Consider the following 18793-nt stretch of genomic DNA (forward strand, 5'->3'; position numbering starts at 1 on the left):
TATCCCTGACCAAACAGGTAAGTTTTGCCACCTCTGCTAATTATGCCATCTTCACAATCCATTCCTTTGTATTTCAATATTTCTCCATCATTGTGCATATAATAATCTTGCTGCAGTTACCATATATAAAATCAGTCTTCTGTAAGCCTTTTTTAATTGACTATCCATAAGACCCAATAAAATAAGTTCTGGTTTCATCTCAATATCCATTTTCAAAATTCTTTGTATCATCATAAGTATTTGTTTCCATTTTTCTTTTTTTTCTTTTTCTTTTTCTTTTTCACAAGGCCACCCTGCATGGAAAATGTCCCATCATGTTTTTCACATTTCCAACATTGACTAAAACTACCTTTATATATCTTTGATAATTTCTCTGGTGTCATATACCAATGGTACCTCATTTTATAAAAATTATCTCTTAAATTATAACACAATGTGAATTTCAGTCCTTTTATCCACAATCTCTCCCATAGAACTATCTGTATATCATAACCAAAATTCTTAGGCCATTTTATCATGCAGCCTTTAACTTGTTCCTCCACTGTTTCAAATCTCAACAAAAGTTTATACATTTTTGCAATCACATGTTCATCATTTGTACACAAATTGTTTTCAAATTCCATCTTATGTTGTTCAATCCCCACTACCTTTTTATCTATATTAAATCTTTCTCTTAACTGTTTATATGAAAACCATTGAAAACTAAATCCCTCTCCAGTTAATTGTTCTCTTGACTTCATCTTAACTTGTCCATCTTCCTGTAATCATATGTTAACCATTTCTTGTTGCCTGCTATTTCTTTTCTATACAATGCTTCCTGTGCTGAGTACAGTCAAGGTATTTTCAGGCACATCCTGGGTTTATATTTATTCCATATTCTTGATATGGCACTTCTCACAAAAAGAGATTAAAATTAATACCCATGCCAACCAAATCTCAGGTTGTTGTTGTTGTTGTTGAGTCGTTAAGTCGTGTCCGACTCTTCGTGACCCCATGAACCATATCGCACCAGGCCTTCCTGTCCTTCACTGCCTCCCTGAGTTTGCTCAGTTTCATGCTCATTGCTTCAGTGATACTATCTAACCATCTCATCCTCTGCCATCCTCTTCTCCTTTTGCCTTCAATCTTTCCCAGCATCAGGGTCTTTTCCAAAGAGTCCTCTCTTTGTATTAGGTGACCAAAGTATCTGAGCTTGAGCTTCATTATCAATCCTTCCAATGAGCAATCAGGGTTGATTTCCTTTAAGATTGCTGGGTTGACCTCCTAGCAGTCCAGGGGACTCTTAAGAGTCTTCTCCAGCACCACAGTTCAAAGGCATCAATTCTTCGGCACTCAGCCTTCTTTATGGTCCAGCTCTCACAGCCATACATTACTACTGGAAAAACCATAGCTTTGACTATGCGGATCTTTGTTGGCAAGGTGACATCTCTGCTTTTTAATATGCTATCTAGGTTTGCCATAGCTTTCCTCCCAAGGAGCAAGCGTCTTTTAATTTCATGGCTGCAGTCTCCGTCTGCGGTGGTCTTGGAGCCCAAATAAATGAAGTCTGTTACTGCTTCCATTTCTACCCCTTCTATTTGCCAGGAATTGATGGGTCCAGATGCCATGATCTTAGTTTTTTTAATGTTGAGTTTCAAGCCAGCTTTTGCACTCTCCTCTTTCACCCTCATCAAGAGGCTCTTTAGTTCTTCTTCACTTTCTGCCATTAGGGTGGTATCATCTGCATATCTGAGGTTGTTGATGTTTCTCCCTGCAATCTTAATTCTGGCTTGTGATTTGTCCAGCCTGGCATTTCTCATGATGTACTCTGCATATAGGTTAAATAAGCAGGGTGACAGTATACAGCCTTGTCGTACTCCTTTCCCTATCTTGAACCAATCGGTTGTTCCGTGACCAGTTCTAACTGTTGCTTCTTGGCCCGCATACAGGTTTCTCAGGAGACAGGTAAGATGGTCTGGTACCCCCATCTCTTTAAGAATTTGCCACAGTTTGTTATGATCCACACAATCAAAGGCTTTTGCATAGTCAATGAAGCAGATGTTTTTCTGGAACTCTCATGCTTTCTCTGTGATCCAGCGAATGTTGGCAATTTGATCTCTAGTTCCTCTGCCTCTTCGAAACCCAGCTTGTACATCCAGTAGTTCTCGGTTCACATACTGCTGAAGCCTAGCTTGTAGGATTTTGAGGATAACCTTGCTAGCATGTGAAATGAGTGCAATTGTGTGATAGTTTGAGCATTCTTTGCCATTGCCCTTCTTTGGAATTGGAACGTAAACTAACCTTTTCCAATCCCGTGGCCACTGTTGCGTTTTCCAAACTTGCTGGCATATTGAGTGCAGCACTTTAACAGCATCATCTTTTAGTATTTTAAATATCTCAGCTGGAATACTGTCATCTCCACTAGCTTTGTTGTTAGTAATGCTTCCTATTGACTTCACTCTCTAGAATGTCCGGCTCAAGGTCAGTGAGCACATCAGCATGGACATCAGGGACGTTAAGATCTTTCTTGTATAATTCTTCTGTGTATTCTTGCCACCTCTTCTTAATCTCTTCTGCTTCTGTTAGGTCCCTGCCTTTTTTGTCCTTTATTATGCCCATCTTTGCACTAAACGTTCCTTTCATATCTCCAATTTTCTTGAAGAGATCTCTAGTCTTTCCCATTCTATTGTTTTCCTCGATTTGTTTGCATTGTTCATTTAAGAAGGCCTTCTTATCTCTCCTTGCTATTGTCTGGAAATCTGCATTCAGTTGCTTATATCTTTCCCATTCACCCTTGCTTTTCGCATTCCTTCTTTCCACAGCTATTTGTAAAGCCTCATCAGGCAGCCATTTTGCTTTCTTGCATTTCTTTTTCTTTGGGATGGTTTTAGTTGCTGCCTCCTGTACAATGTTACGGACCTCCGTCCATAGTTCTTCAGGCACTCTGTCTACCAAATCTAATCCTCTAAATCTATTCATCACCTTCACTGTGTACTCACAAGGAATATGATCTAAGTCATACCTGAGTGGTCTAGTGGTTTTCCCTACATTCTTCAATTTAAGCCTAAATTTTGCAGTAAGAAGCTCATGGTCTGAGCCACAGTCAGCTCCTGGTCTTGTTTTTGCTGTCTGTATAGAGCTTCTCCAACTTTGGCTGCAAAGTATATAATCAGTCTGGTTTCGGTATTGACCATCTGGTGATGTCCATGTGTAGAGTCGTCTTTTGTGTTGTTGGAAAAGAGTGTTTGTTATGACTAGCTTGTTCTCTTGACAGAACTCTATTAGCCTTTGCCCTGCTTCATTTTGTACTCCAAGGCCAAACTTGCCTGTTAATCTGATTACTCCTTGACTTCCTACTTTAGCATTCCAATCCCCTATGATGAAAAGGACATCTTTTTTTGGTGCTAGTTCTAGAAGGTGTTGTAGGTCTTCATAGAAGTGGTCAACTTCAGCTTCTTCGGCATCAGTGGTTGGGGCACAGACTTGGATTACTGTGATATTGAATGGTTTGCCTTGGATTCGCACTGAGATCATTCTGTCGTTTTTGAGGTTGTACCCCATTACTGCCTTTCCCACTCTCTTATTGACTATGAGTGCTACTCCATTTCTTCTAAGGGTTTCTTGCCCATAGTAGTAGATATAATGGTCACCTGAATTAAATTCACTGATTCCCAAGATGTCGATGTTCAATCTTGTCATCTCATGTTTGACCACATCCAGCTTGCCTTGGTTCATAGATCTTACATTCCAGGTACCTATATAATATTGTTCTTTACAGCATCGGACCTTTTTTTTGCTTCCAGATACATCCACAGCTGAACGTCCTTTCGGCTTTGGCCCAGCCACTTCACTCTTTCTGGGGCTACTTGGAATTGCCCTCTGCTCTTCCCCAGTAGCATATTGGACACCTTCTGACCTGAGGAGCTCATCTTCCAGCATCATATCTTTTAGCCTTTTGACATTTGTCCATGGGGTTTTCTTGGCAAGGATACTGGAGTAAGTTGCCATTTCCTTCTCCAGTGGACCACATTTTGTCAGAACTCTCTGTCATGACCTGTCCATCTTGGGAGGCCCTGCACTGTATATCTCATGGCTTCACTGAGTTACACAAGCCCCTTCGCCACGACAAGGCAGTGATCCATGAAGGGGAATCTCAGGTTATGTGCTTCTAATTCTAACATTATTTTATTTCTCAGTAATACCTACTCTTTCATCGAAACCAAACAGCAGGCTGCAAAATACAATTTAAAATCAGGAAATCGTAACCCTCCTCTTTTTTTGAATCTTGAAGAATTTTATATTTAACTCTTGGTTTCTTATCTTGCCATATAAATCTGGATATGTCTTTTTGCCAAATCATCTGCAAATGCCCTTAATCTATATATTTCTTTTTGGAACTTCACCCCACCTATTCCCTCATCCTATCTTATATCTTTATTTAAAACTTCAAGAGCCAGAATGAACAGCAGTGGCAAAAGCAGGCATGCTTGTCTTGTCCCTTTCTCTATTTCACAGGGTTTTGTCACTTCACCATTAACTATAATTTCTGCTGTTTATAAAGTATGTATCAATTGCACCCATTTAATAAAACTTTGTCCAAATTCCATATTTTCCAAGATTTTAAACAGGAAGTCCAGTTTAAGCTATCAAATGCTTTCTCCATGTCAAGAAATATCAATGTGGCTTGTCTGTCGTTATGTTGTTGTTCCAAAACTGTCTTTTAGGCAAAAAGTCACATTGATCTTCATGTATAAAATCTTGCAAGACACTTTTCATCCTTTCAGCTAAAATCACAGTAAATATTTTATAATCATTGTTCAATAAAGATATTGGTCAGTAATTTTTTGATAAAGTTGGGTCTTGGTCTTCTTTAGGAATTAATGCTATATTTGCACCTGTCCAACTTTCTGGTATCCTTTCACTATCCAGAATGGAATTCATTATTTTTTGAAAAGGCTGTAAAAGTTCATCTTCAAAATATTTATAAGAGGAGGCTGGCAATCCATCTGGGCCAGGAACTTTCCCTATTTTAGTCTTTTTTATAGCTTCACAGACTTTCCTTATTGTTATAGGTCCATTCATCATCTGTGTTTGTTTATCTGTTATCTTTGGTAAATTTTGTTTCTTTAACTATTCATCCACTTTTGCCAGGAAATTTTTTTCTCCTTTATAAAGTTTTGTATAATACTGATGGAATATTCTTTGCATATTTGCATTATCTGTTACCATAGCATTCCCATTTCGTGATTTTAATACTATTTTCTTCTTACTGTCTTTTCTCAGTTTATATGCTAGCCATTTCCCCAGTTTATATTCTAACTCAAAATCTTCTGTTTTGCAAAATTCATTTTGATTTCCATTTCTTTAATTGTTAACATAGAAAGCTGCCATTGTAGAAGTTTAATTTGCTGTGAGATATTTTTCCTTCCTAGAGACCTCTTTCACTCCTCCTCTTTCATTTTTTAATCACCATTAAAAGAGATTTTGCAACTTTTCCTTGCTTTGTGTTTTCAATTTACCATTTTGCTGTATAAATTGCCCTCTCATAAAGGCTTTACCTGTATCCCATACTGTACTTATGTCCATGCCTTTATTTAAATTAATCTCAAAAAAAATTTCAGCTTCTTTTTACAGTCCTCAATTATTGATTTTTTTTTGTAACAAAGTTTCATTTAGCCTCCATCTGTAAGTTCTGTCTTTCCTCTTATATATTCAAGTCACTGGGTTGTAATCTGGAAAAAAAAAATGGTAATATCTCCATTCTATTCTATTACATTCTTCTTCATCCCATTCCAAAAATTTTGCTAGAGATTCTACAACTCTCTCCCTAATATCTTCACCAGATACCTCTGGAACTGCTCTCACTCTTAAACAAAATTCTTTCTCTCTTAATTCCAATAATGCCACACTGTCTAAATCCTTTCCCATCTCTCAATTTATTATTTCCATCTTATTTTCCAAAATGTTTATTTTTTCTTTGATTTTTTTAACCTCTCCAGTCATCTGTATTAATCTTTTCTTCTGTATTTGTAAATCTGTCCTCAGTTCTCTTTTCTAGGGTAGCCAGGTCTCTTGTAACTGATGCAGACATTGATGCAGACACTGACGCAGTTATAGCGTTATTTCCTAATTCTTCAAACATCCTTTGTAAGGATTCTGGCATAATCCCTTTTTTCTATTTCTTGTACCTCTGTAAATGATCCTCTCCTCCCCTCTGTAACTTTTGCTGCCTTTCTAGTAGTAGCCATTTTTTTTCCTAAACTGTAATCCAGAAAGGAGAAGTAAAAAATAAAAGAGAGGCCTTATGTGTGCATGTGTATGTCCGTAACTCTTTAGTCCCTTTTGGCACTCTGTACTTCTGTTGTCACATGATCTTTCACAACTTCCTGTTTTCCTTCTTTCTCCACTTACCTCTTTGTTTAATGAAGTCAGCCAAGCATCCTCCTTAGCAAGTTTAAATAATCTTCTTCCTCATGGAGGTGTGTATTATTTAATTAATTCAAAAGTACTTTAAATAAGGCAATACTCCAAATTTAATTGTAGAGGTGAATATGTGTAGCTCAGGGTTGAACTGTGGAGTCCTTGGGATTCTCTGAGCTTGGTTCTTTTCTTGCAAACGTTTCATTACCCGGCCAGGTAACATCTTCGTTGCTAAAATGGGTTGGGGTTTGCTCTCTATTTATATACTGCCTTGCCAGTGTTGGTGGGCGTGGGGGTTTTGTTTTGCTCCTCTGGTTGTTCCTTGATTAGCCTATGTTTACTGCTTGATTGTGTGCCTGGTGGTAACCTTTGCTTATCTGGGTGATGATTGCTGGTGAGGCGATCTTCTGGTCTTTTGTCTCTTTTGAATAGTATGTAGATGCTGTTTATCTCTATGTGTCTGTTAACTGCTGCCTTGTCTGAATACCAAGCTTCCAAGAATTCTCTTGCATTTTTGGATTTAGCTTGGTCTAAAATGCTGACAGTTTCCCAGTTAAAACTATGGTTCAGTCTGTCCAAGTGTTGTGAGATTAAGGAGTTTTCATCATGTCTTCTGACTGCTAGCTGGTGCTCGTGGATACGCTCTGCTAGTCTTCTGCCTGTCTGTCCTACATAATGTTTGTTACAGTCCTTACACTGTATGTTGTAGATGACTCCTGTTTTTTCTTCTTGGGCTACTGGGTCTTATGGTTTATTTAAGATATATTGGAGTGATTTTGTTGGTTTGTGTGCTACAGAGATGCCATGTGGTTGTAATAGTCTGTTGGTGGTTTCTGAGATGTTTCTGATGTATGGCAGTGTGATCCTTTTCATAGCTTGGGTAGGTTGTGTTGTAGTAGGTTGAATGATCAGGCACTTTTTGAGAAAATTACGTGGATATCCATTTTGTTGGAAGAAGTTGTATAGGTGGTCTGTTTCCTTTTCTGATGTTCTGGGTTGCTGCAATGTGTTTGTGCTCGCTTGAATAATGTTCTTACATGGTTCCTTTATGGGAGATTGGGTTGTTACTTTGGTAATGGAGTACTTGATTGGTGTGGGTTCTCTTCCGATAAACTTGGGTTTCTAATTTACTGTTGTTTCCTCTGCTAATGAGGATATCCAGGAAGGTTATTGTGGTGTTGCTTTCTTCTTCTCTAGTGAATTTTATTCCTTTAAAGATGTTGATGGTTTCATGTGTCTTCTTTAGTTGTTCCTTTTTTATTATAACAAATGTGTCATCTACATACCAGATCCATACTTTGGGTTGTATGTGAGGAAGTGCTATAGCTTCTAGGTGTTGCATTACAATCTCTGCTATGAGTCCTGACAGTGGTGATCCCATGGGTGTGCCTCTGATTTGTTGGTATATTTGTCCATCAAACTGAAAATAGGTGGTGAGGCAGAGGTTGATGAGGTCCATAATTCTGGGTATTTCAATCTGGGTGTATTTGGTTAAGTTGGGTGTGTTGTGTAGTACTGCTGATATGGATTCTTTTGCTAGTTCTCAGTTTATGGACATAAAGAGTGCTGTGACATCAAATGAGACCATAATTTCATCTTCATCTATGTGTACATCTTTGATTTTCTGGAGGCACTGTAGCAGGGAGTTAATAGAATATTCACTGTTCTCTGTGAGGTGTCCAAGTTTTTTTGTCAGTTCTTTCACTATGTTGTATGTTGGAGTCCCTGGTAAAGATACAATTGGTCGGAGCGGTATGTCAGGCTTGTGTATATTTGGTCATCCATAGAAGCATGGGAGGATGGGCCCACTGCTTTTCATCCACCACTGTTCTTCCTTTGTGATCTGGCCTTTCTTAGTTAGGTCATTGAGGGTTCTCTTGATTAGGTTGTCTAGTTTCTGTATTGGTTTGGTGTTAACAAGGATGTAAGTTTCTTTGTCCTCTAATAACTTTTTGGCTTTTTGCAGGTATTGTGATTTAGCCATAATAACTGTGGTGCAGCCTTTGTCTGCTGGGAGGATGATGATGGTTTGGTCCTTCCTTAGGCTATTGAGGGCTACCATGTCCTCTGCTTTCAGTTGGTGCTGATATCATGTTCTTATGATCTGTGGTATGATTGTCTGCCTTATGTTTTCTTGGGTTGAGTCCTCTACAACATACAGTGTAAGGACTGTAACACACACTATTTAGGACAGACAGGTGTGAGACTAGGCTGAAGCTGCCATAACCTAAAGATGAAGCAGGCACGTAAGCAGAGAGGACAAAAGCCAGGAATCTTATTTATGAGATCCCTTCAGGGAGGTAGATAAGAAAGAAGCAAGTCGTTAAGGAAAATTAAGGAAAAAACAAAGGACCTGAACCAGAAAGAGGAAGTTGGGCCTGAGCACATGACCTGAACCAGAAAGAGGAGGTTGGGCCTGAGCACATGGTCCCCTCACCCCAATCCCATCAACTTGTCCTTTTGGGGATAAAAGGGGTCCCGAAGCCTGCCCACTCTGAGTCGTCTGAGTCATCTGAGTCGTCTGAGTCATCTTGGTCATCTGAGTCATCCAGACATGGCGGCTTCCGTCCCTCTAGCTAGTGCCTGGCAGCCTAGTTGGGAAGGACGTGGGTAAGTGTGTGTGTGTGTATGAGGAAGAGCAAATGTACCTTGCAACCAGTAAAGTTTTGCTGTTACTTTAAACTCACTGGGTCTCCGTGTATTACAAAGAACCTCTTGTGCCTCAGTGTTCGGTTGGAAGTGATTTGTGTGTATCCCTAATTATTTCCCCGCTGTTGACCAGGGCTGTGTGTCTATCTGCTCCAGCCGCACTTATCTGGGAAACCCAGGTAGAAAGCAAGAGGGGCTGACAAGATCCGCGTGCCTCAACAGGCTGTGAGTGTGTGAGTGAGTGACCATAAGCCGAACCTGGGAGCAGCATGTGTAACACCGGCAGAAGACTAGCAGAGCGTATCCACGAGCACCAACTAGCAGTCAGAAGACATGATGAAAACTCCTTAATCTCACAACACTTGGACAGACTGAACCATAGTTTTAACTGGGAAACTGTCAGCATTTTAGACCAAGCTAAATCCAAAAATGCAAGAGAATTCTTGGAAGCTTGGTATTCAGACAAGGCAGCAGTTAACAGACATATAGAGATAAACAGCATCTACATACTATTCAAAAGAGACAAAAGACCAGAAGATCACCTCACCAGCAATCATCATCCAGATAAGCAAAGGTTACCACCAGGCACACAATCAAGCAGTAAACATATGCTAATCAATCGTTACAGAGGAGCAAAACAAAACCCCCACGCCCACCAACACTGGCAAGGCATGCCACAGTATCTAAATAGAGAGCAAACCCCAACCCATTTTAGCAATGAAGATGTTACCTAGTCGGGTAATGAAACATTTGCAAGAAAAGAACCAAGCTCAGAGAAATGTAACTGTCCCCTTAGTCCATTTTAACTTTCACTTTCCGAACTCCCAGCAAGCTTTTTGCTTTCAATTCTTTTTAAGTCTTTATAGTTGCATCCTTACCTTTTATTTTAATCTTTACAGATCGAAGGTACACTCACTTGGGTCGCTTTAGGCACTCTGCTGCTTTGAAGGTCTCTATACACTTTAAATTTTCTCCATCCAAAAGTACTTTAGAAAAATGGTTAGGGTGAACCCAGTGTCCTTTAAACAAGCTTTGCTTGAGGCTGTAAGCAAGCTGTTTTCTTCCACAGCTCTCAGTGATCTTTACTTGTGAGGCACCCACAAGATCCCCCAGAATCCTGCAGGTTTCCTTGTGAGGAGCTGCTCTTTGGAGCTCAAGTAGGCAACCTTGTGGCTTTTTCCTTGTCTGGAGAAGCTCTGTTAGCTCGGGGGCACTACCCGGCTGCTGATCTTTGCCTCTGTACAAAGACATGCTAGTCTGCCATGTTTCCGCCCTGGAAGTCCTATACATTTATTAAATATTAATAAATTTAATAAATAAATTAATGTAGAGAGCCATTTTGGTGTAGTGGTTAAGGCATTGGGCTAGAAACTGGGAAATGACAAGTTCATCCTGCCTTAGGCACAAAGCCAGCTGGATGACCTTGAGCCAGTCACTCTCTCTCAGCCCTAGGAAGGAAGCAATGACAACCCATTTCCAAAATCTTGCCAGTCTTGCAGGGATTTGTCCAGGTAGTCACCAGGAGTCAAGACTGACTTGAAGGCACCAATAAATAAATAAATAAAATTAATAAATTATATCTCTATAAGAGCCAGCAACCATTTCACTGCCAATAAGATGATAATATCTGCTGAACCTCCTGTGATCATGTTTCTCTGGCATCACAGTCTACAATTTCTCTCCTCATTTAATCCACCAAGAAGTGTGTCCGTGCATAGCTTCCTCTGGATAACACTTCATGCATGTCATAAAGTATACATAATCCCAGAAGTTTATCCTATGCAGATTTTTGGCATCTTTAAAATACCATAGACTGTTTTTGTCTCTTGGAAACATCACATTGTTTCCAAGACACTAGATACTTCCTACTGGATATTATCACTCTGGCTTTATGTTAATTTTCACTGTGATAATGATGATCTAGAAAGAGAGTTTTCATCCATATAGGGAGGGTGAGAATCACCACTCACAGAACAGCAATTCTGGGTAACATTCATTGGGATCAATCTTTTTTACCAGTTTTGAGTTTCCCCAATGGCATAGGCAAGAAAAAGTTGTAGCATGCTATAGCTAGGGGCCTCTTGAAAGCCTAGCACTAGATTAGAGCCAGACTAATACCTGCCTCTCTCTGTTACCTGTCTGCTTCCCAGCCTAGCAAAGACACAAGCTTCTGCTTCTTATTTAATGGATCTTTGTAAGTTTACTGCAGGGTATACTCAGACAGCACTGTGCATCATATTTTGGATTGACTTGCAGCCCCTTGCAAACGCAAAAAACGTGTCCATCATTGTCCTCATGCAAGGGAAGGCAACCTGATACATTCCAGATGTTTTGAACTTTGCTTCCAACCAGCATGGTCAGTGACAAAGAACTGAGGGAGTGGTGGTCCAATATGAGAAGATCATTAGGATGTCTAATATGCTATGTATATGTTATCCAGCATGCAACAAAAAAGGTAGCTGCCGTTGTACAAACAGTACTTCAGCCAAAGTCCTGTAGATTTGGCAGGAGGGAGGGTGGGTGTCCCATTTTTTGTTCCCTAGACTGAATCACTCTGCCTTCAAAGAAAGTCGGTGTCTGTCTACTAAGCTTCTTTCCTAGTGTCAATGAGCTCTTTAGAGTGCAGCCCAATAGAAAACAGCTACATTTTTCTGGAAGATTTTTCAGCAGTCTTCCAATAAAAAGTATTGCCAGCAAATATATTGAAACAAATGAGCCATGTTTGAGGCATTTGGCGTTTTTTTTATGGTTTTCCTGAACAAACCTCACAAATCCCTCTGGAACAGTAGCTCCTTTCAGTTGCCCTTTGATGTGACATTTTTGCTTAGCTCTGCTGGAAATTAACAGATTGTTCATTTATTGAGATGATAACCCAGCCCCTAATTAGTCCACCCATCATTATGTGATCTTTGGGTTGATTGTTATCATATGGATATTGTCTGGCATATTTGTACCATACAGAAAGTATGTAATTCTCAGGACCTAAAGCCTTTATATCAGTGAATTCAGAATATCATCTGGTATCTTTCAAGCTAAAAGGAATGAGGCCTTCATCTTTTTTTTTTCTTTTAAGAACCATCAACACAGTGCAGGAATAAGCAATGAATAGTAATCTTCTAGTTATCATTGGACAGTTCTGACTGTCCCACACCATTGGCCGTGCTATCTAGAAGGTCATATGTCACTCATCCTGGCTATAGTGAATAGAATGTCCTGCTTGAATAAACAGATTCAGTTTCACAGCTATGAAACTCACCAGATGACTGTAGACCATTAAAAAAAAAAAAAAAACCACAACAATTATACCACAGAAGCATTACAAAGATAAAAATAGGGAAAATGGAGGGAATTGTATATAATACCTCCACTCTGCTTCTTGGCAGAGCAGGACTGGGTTTCAGACCACCATAATCCCATGTCTATATGTGTTTATGTTGTGTATGTGTGTGTGTGTGGGGGGGGGGGTTGTATATTTTTTGGCTCCAGATTGCCACACTTTAAGGGTAATATTCCCACATGCTTTTCTGTTTATTGGTATTTTGCTCTATGTTGGTAACACTCAATATTAAGTGAACATATACATCCTATGCTGATAAACATTTGCTATAAAACTAGTTTCATTTCACACTAATGATGCACAGTACTGACTGAAACAAGCTGTTCCATTGAACCAACTTGGACTAGCTTCATGAATAAATGACATTCAGTCAAAAGAAAGTTTACAACATGTTCACTGCCCCACAACTGCAGATTTTAATAGTTAAGCTAGCATTTGTACATTTTCCAAAATACATCAAAGAATAAAGAAACAGTTGAACTCACATGTTGAAGTTGGTTGGAAAATTGTTTTTAAAAATATCATTTTGCGGCGTGCCAGAATTTATTTTGGCAAAGTGTTTCTTAAATGTTTCAGGTTGGTATAAGCTCAGTGGTACTCGCACATTACAGACTGACAAGGCACGTTTACCCAAATTGCTCTTATTGCAACCTAATCCCTTCACATGAAAGAGTTTTGCTTACTTTTTACAAACAGGAAGCCCAAAGACTTATAATATGGAATAATAAGATTTCTACATGGAGGAACTGGAAGGACCACTATTAATATACTCTGCAAATACTGCAATTTATAACATATCATTTGAAAACATGAATAGAATATTCAGTGGTGTTATGGAAGTTATTTAGTATCCATACTGTCATTCAGGGATTTTTTTCCCCCTGTACCATACGCCATAAAGAAAATATTCCCATATCCAAGAGTCATTCAAGTTAAAATAAAACCTCAAGTCAAACAAGTTTTTCTGAAGCCTTCATCATACATTAGAAATAAGATAGTGATTAACTACTCCACTGGAACAATACAGTTTCACAAGTAAAGTCGGGCAATAAACTTCAGAATCTCAGCTGAGGACACTCAGTGGAATTCCAAGGGGAATTTCACAAGTCTTCATTACTGGGCCAAAAGGTATATTTAAAATGTCTTTCAAAATTCATGTACATCTCAATCCCTAACATGGAACTTCAGAAAGGTAAGACTAACATTTGATGGTGCATAGTTTCTGACTAAGATCATCTATCTACTGGCCCAAGATAATCTCATTACTTCTCAGATGAAATTGCAAGCATTAATACTTCCTTTCATCACCGTCACACACTTCCCCTCCCCCCTTTTTCTTTTTTCTTTTTTTTTTATTTTAAGTTCATCTTCTATAAAGAGATTTAAAATGCGTGGCAAAACGAAGAAGGTAAAGAAGTCTGTCCTTACCTAGAACAAGGCAGAGGAAAAGGTCAGTGCTCCCGTTTGACTAAACTCAGCATTTTCACTTTCACTCTGTTAAAGCTGTGAAGATTAGGGGGAGAAGGGAGTGGGGGGGGGGAGGGAAGGTTTGAAGTGCTAAGATCTTCCCCTAGAGTTTTAATCACTCACTTCCCAAGATCCAGCTTAACAAATGTCACTGTGTTCTGTCAATATTTGTATGCAGCTCCACTGAGGGCGAGCAGCCAAACGCACATGGTTTAAAGAACCAAGAGCAGAAAACTGACACCCGGACAAACACTCCCAGCTTTGTCTCTTTTAAGGTGGTGCTGAACATGTCATCTGAGTTTCTGACTGCACACAGGCGCCGGGCAGAGATTCCACCCCCTTGGACAAAAATAATAACAGCCATGTGTCACTTTAATTATCTTGTTTTACAAATGGAGTGACTTTCACGTGATGATGGCTTCAAAGGTTGTATGCAGTTTTGCTTTGTTTTTTGCTCCAAAGCCGCTGTCCTTTAAATGTATTTTAATTGACTGGAATTTAGAAAGAATCTCATTTGGCAGGAATTTGCATTTGAAGCACACCCCTTGGCAGCTGAAATGGGTCCCAACAACTTGACCAAAAGAGATTGCTGGAATATCATTGGCTCCCCCCATAAGGGAACTCAATTATAGAATCAAAATTATGTTGTTACTAATTTTTGGTATATTGTTTTTAAATTAATTTAGAAGCTATAAAAAGGACAGGAATCAGAAGCCATTCTAGTGAAACACTGTAAAATGTTCTCAGAGGGTTCAGAAATGGAACAAATCATTATTCCTTGGATGCCAAACATTTTTTTCTCCTCACTTTGATTTCTCCTGCGGAAGTTATTTCCCACCAACCTCTGGGAGGTTTGTCACCCATTCTATTGTCAGCGAATCATTCTGGCTAGCTTTAATATTGTTTTATGCCACTGTTCTCTTTTTGACTGCAGTGCAGTAGAAACTACAGTATAATATTTATTTTATATGTGTGTGTGTGTGTGTGTGTGTGTATAAACTTTTTATTGAAAGTTTTAACAGCAATAATAAGAACTAATACAAACTGAAACAGAATAGAGAAAACAAAAAAGAAAGAGAAATAACAGTAAAAGCTAAAAGTGCAATAAGAAAAAAAAAGTAGGAAAAAGTAGGAAAAAAGAAAAAGATATAAAGGAATAAAGAAGTAGCTTCTGATATTCTTCACAGTAGTTATATGTATAATTATATTTTAACTTCTTTCTCTCAAGTTACATCATGACTCTCTTCTTTCTATAATCTATCCTGTCTAATCATCAAAACCATAAATCACAAGTTCTTTTTACATAAAAATGAAAAAAAAACTTGTGATTTATGGTTTTGATGATTAGATCCATAAGGGGTTTCCAATCACCAATAAATGTAGATATTGTCTTTTCTCTAATCAAAAAAAGTCAGTTTGTCCATGTCAGCAAGATCTGTCAATTTCACCATCCATTCTTCCATGGTGGGTAATGCCGAATCTTTCCATCCTTGTGCATATAATAATCTCACTGCATTAATCATATATTGAAGTAATCTTCCATGGCTTTTTTTCTAACTGTTTATCCATCAGTCCTAAAAGGAAAAGTTCTGGCTTCAACAATATTAATCTTTAAAATCCTCCATATTAATGTATATATTTGAATCCAATTTTTTTTTAGCTTTTTTACATGTCCACCAAGCACGATAAAATGTCCCTTTATTTTGTGCACATTTCCAACATATATTTGAAATACCTTTACTTTCTAAATAATTTCTCCAGCATCATGTACCAATGGTACATCATTTTATAAAAATTATCTTTAAGATCATAACATAATGTAACTTTCAACCTGTTTAACCATATATTTCCCATTGATCCATCTGTATATTATAACCAAAATTCTTAGCCCACTTTATCATGCATTCTTTAACCTATTCTTCCTCTGTTTCAAATTTCAACAAAAGTTTATACATTTTAGCAATTATATGTTCATCATCAGTGCACAATTGTACTTCAAATTATGTCTTATTCTGTTCCATACCATAAATCTTTATCCATTTTGAATTTTTCTGATAACTATAAATGGGAAAACCATTGACAACTATATCCTTCTGATTTAATCTTATATTCCCCTTGATGATTTTCCAATAACTCCTGGTACATTAACCATTTGTCTTTGTTGTTTCTCTTCTATGGAATGCTTCTTATCCTGAGATTCACAGAGGTATTTTCAGGCACTGCTGTGTTTAGATATATTCCATATTCTCAATATGGTATGTCTAATAAAATGATTTTTAAAATCCACATTAATTTTAACTTAATTATACCATAAATATCCATGCCATCCAAACCTCAGGTCATGATCTTCTAACTCTAAAAGTCTCTTGTTTCTCAGCAATACCCATTCTTTCATACAGACCAAACAATAAGCTACAAAATACAATTTGAAATCTGGTAAACTCAGTCCTCCTCTTTCCTTTGCATCTTGTAACACTTCATATTTAACTCATTTTTTTCCCCTTGCCATATAAATTTAGATATATCTTTCTGCCAATGTTTGAATGGTACATCAGTTGTCAAAACAGGTATTATCTGAAACAAAAACATCATTCTAGGCAAAACATTCATTTTTATCACAGAAATTCTAAGTGACAATTTTAATTTCTCCCATCTTAACATGTCCTTAATTTCATTCCATGTCTTAACATAGTTATTTTGAAATAACATGCAATTCATATTTGTCATAATAATACTCAAGTATTTTACTTGTTTCTCAATCTTAAAACTAGTTTTCTCCATCAGTTCTATTTGATCTTCTAATTTCATATTTTCGTTAATATCTTCATCTTCTGATTGTTAATCTTTTATTTATTTATTTTTATTATTGAGAAGAAAGAAAAAAACACATAGGAAGTGCTTTAACCAAAAAGTGAAATACAACAAAGAAAAAAAATGTTAATATGCCATTATAAGAGTAAACAACTACAATTCTTTATATACTTATCTAATGCAAATATTATTCAAGTATATATATATTTCTAATACAGTTATATGACTATCATTTTTTTAACCTACTGTATTTTGTATAAATGAGTCTCATATTTCATTATATTTATCCATACAAAGTCTACGTCTATAAGCAATCCGCTCATAAGTAGCAAGTGCAATCAGGTCTTCAATCCACTGAATAAATGGGGCCATAATTCATCTTTCCAATGCTGTAATATCAGTCTTTTGGTAAGGGCACAAAGAATCCATTTACGTTGTCTGGTTGTCAAGTTCCATGCTTCTGATTGTTAATCTTAAAACCTGCTAGCATACTAAAGTCCTTTGATTTTCCCATTGATTTTCTATTTCCTCTAGTGGATCTTTCAAAACTAACACCGGGTCATCTGCATACTTTCTGTGAAGTATAAATCGATCTTAGCCATTTAATAAAATTATCTCCAAGATTCATATGTTCCAGAACTCTAAACAAGAAAATCCAATTCTAATTGTCACTACAGTATAATATTTGGTTTGCCTATGGCTCTGAAACATTACCCTTTTATAACTTTATTGTCTTCCTTTAATTGTTGCATTATAAGGTTGCAGTCAAACAGGCCCTCACTTCAGCACTTCATCCCACTGAATAACTCTGAACTGCTCTGGCCTGCAAAATGGCAACAAAATATGTGCATATACATATTTACTCACAATTCAACACATATTCAATCCCAATCAAATGGGGCTATTTGCAAGAAACTTTGCATAGAGCTATGATCTAGATTTGGCCTCTTAATTTGAGTATATAGATTAAAAAATTTTCCTGATCTGCATAAATCAGGGAATAAATAAAATATTTGAGATACCACTTAGTCAATCAAATTCCAGAACACCTTTCTATTTATTTCACTGGGAAAATTCAAAGTGTTTTACTTTTTCCATTGGATCCAGTAGAAAATAGATATGCTAAAACCTGGGCACAGATAACCAGTTTTGGTGTAAAATCATGGCCTATGAAAGAACCACAGCATTCAGGAATGTCAAGGATTTGGACTTCAAGCCATAGTATTCAGGACTGTCAGATACATGGATTCAACTGCCAATATTCTCAGCAATGGCTAGTTGACTTGGGAATTCTGGGAGCTGAAGTCCACACTTCTGGAGGGTACCCAGATTAGGAAAATCTGCCTTCTAAATGTGTTGCACCATAAATCCCAGAATTCTCAGCAGTCATCTGCCACACTGGGAATTCAGGAAGCTGTAATCTAGCATATCTAGAAAACACCAGGGAATTGAATGGCTAACTTAAAATGTCTCTTATCATCACTGGTGTATTAGAAAGAATAAAGACACTAAATAAAAGATTATTTTCTGGCTAGAGAACAATGAGGATTGTTTTCTGTAAATATATGTTGTCGGTCTTCATGCTAAAATTCTAACAACATTTGCCAGGAGTAAAAAAAATTGCAGCACTTAAGAGTTACTGTGTTGAAAGCGAAATATACATTATATACAGAACTCCCCACCTAATTATAAAGAACTGCATGATTTCACAAGTTGGCTGAGTACAAGGGTTGGAAATTTGAGCTCAAGAGCCTTGATATTCTAAGCATTTTCTGTGAAATTCTTTCTCTTGTTCTTTTCCCCATAATCCTGCAAAAGAAAACACCAGAGCTTAATTCTGGCACCTGGTCTTACCAATGCATACAATATCCATGGAGCAACAGATCTGGTTAAGGTTATTCAATGTCAATTTCTAGTATTCTTGATAATAATGAAGCTTTGAGATAAACACACAGTTGATGCTAACTATCTGAAAGCCAGACAAGATCAGGGCAGGGTTTCTAGCAGCCTTGAGCCAATGGATCTGTTTTTTGTTTTAATTTTTCACAGACACTGCTACCTTTGTTCCTCTATCTTTTCTTGGCCATGGCTATGGCAGCGGCAGGCCACATAGGAAAGGACTATCATTCA

General features: G+C 37.7%; 1 protein-coding gene across 1 annotated transcript in view; it reads right to left on the reverse strand.

Moving 5' to 3' along the window:
- The window catches only part of NCKAP5 (NCK associated protein 5), a 680918-nt gene extending 666863 nt beyond the window's left edge, over positions 1 to 14055 (reverse strand). The window contains exon 1 of the mRNA XM_088146486.1: positions 13814 to 14055. The gene's annotated coding sequence lies outside the window, so the exon portion shown is untranslated. The remainder of the gene's footprint in view (positions 1 to 13813) is intronic.
- Between the last annotated feature and the right edge of the window lie 4738 nt (positions 14056 to 18793).

The sequence above is a fragment of the Python bivittatus genome, unplaced genomic scaffold (assembly GCF_059951505.1).
Source record: "Python bivittatus isolate LINGU-HERP-01145 unplaced genomic scaffold, Pbiv_v1 ctg000480_np1212, whole genome shotgun sequence".
Classification (NCBI taxonomy): Eukaryota; Metazoa; Chordata; class Lepidosauria; order Squamata; family Pythonidae; genus Python; species Python bivittatus.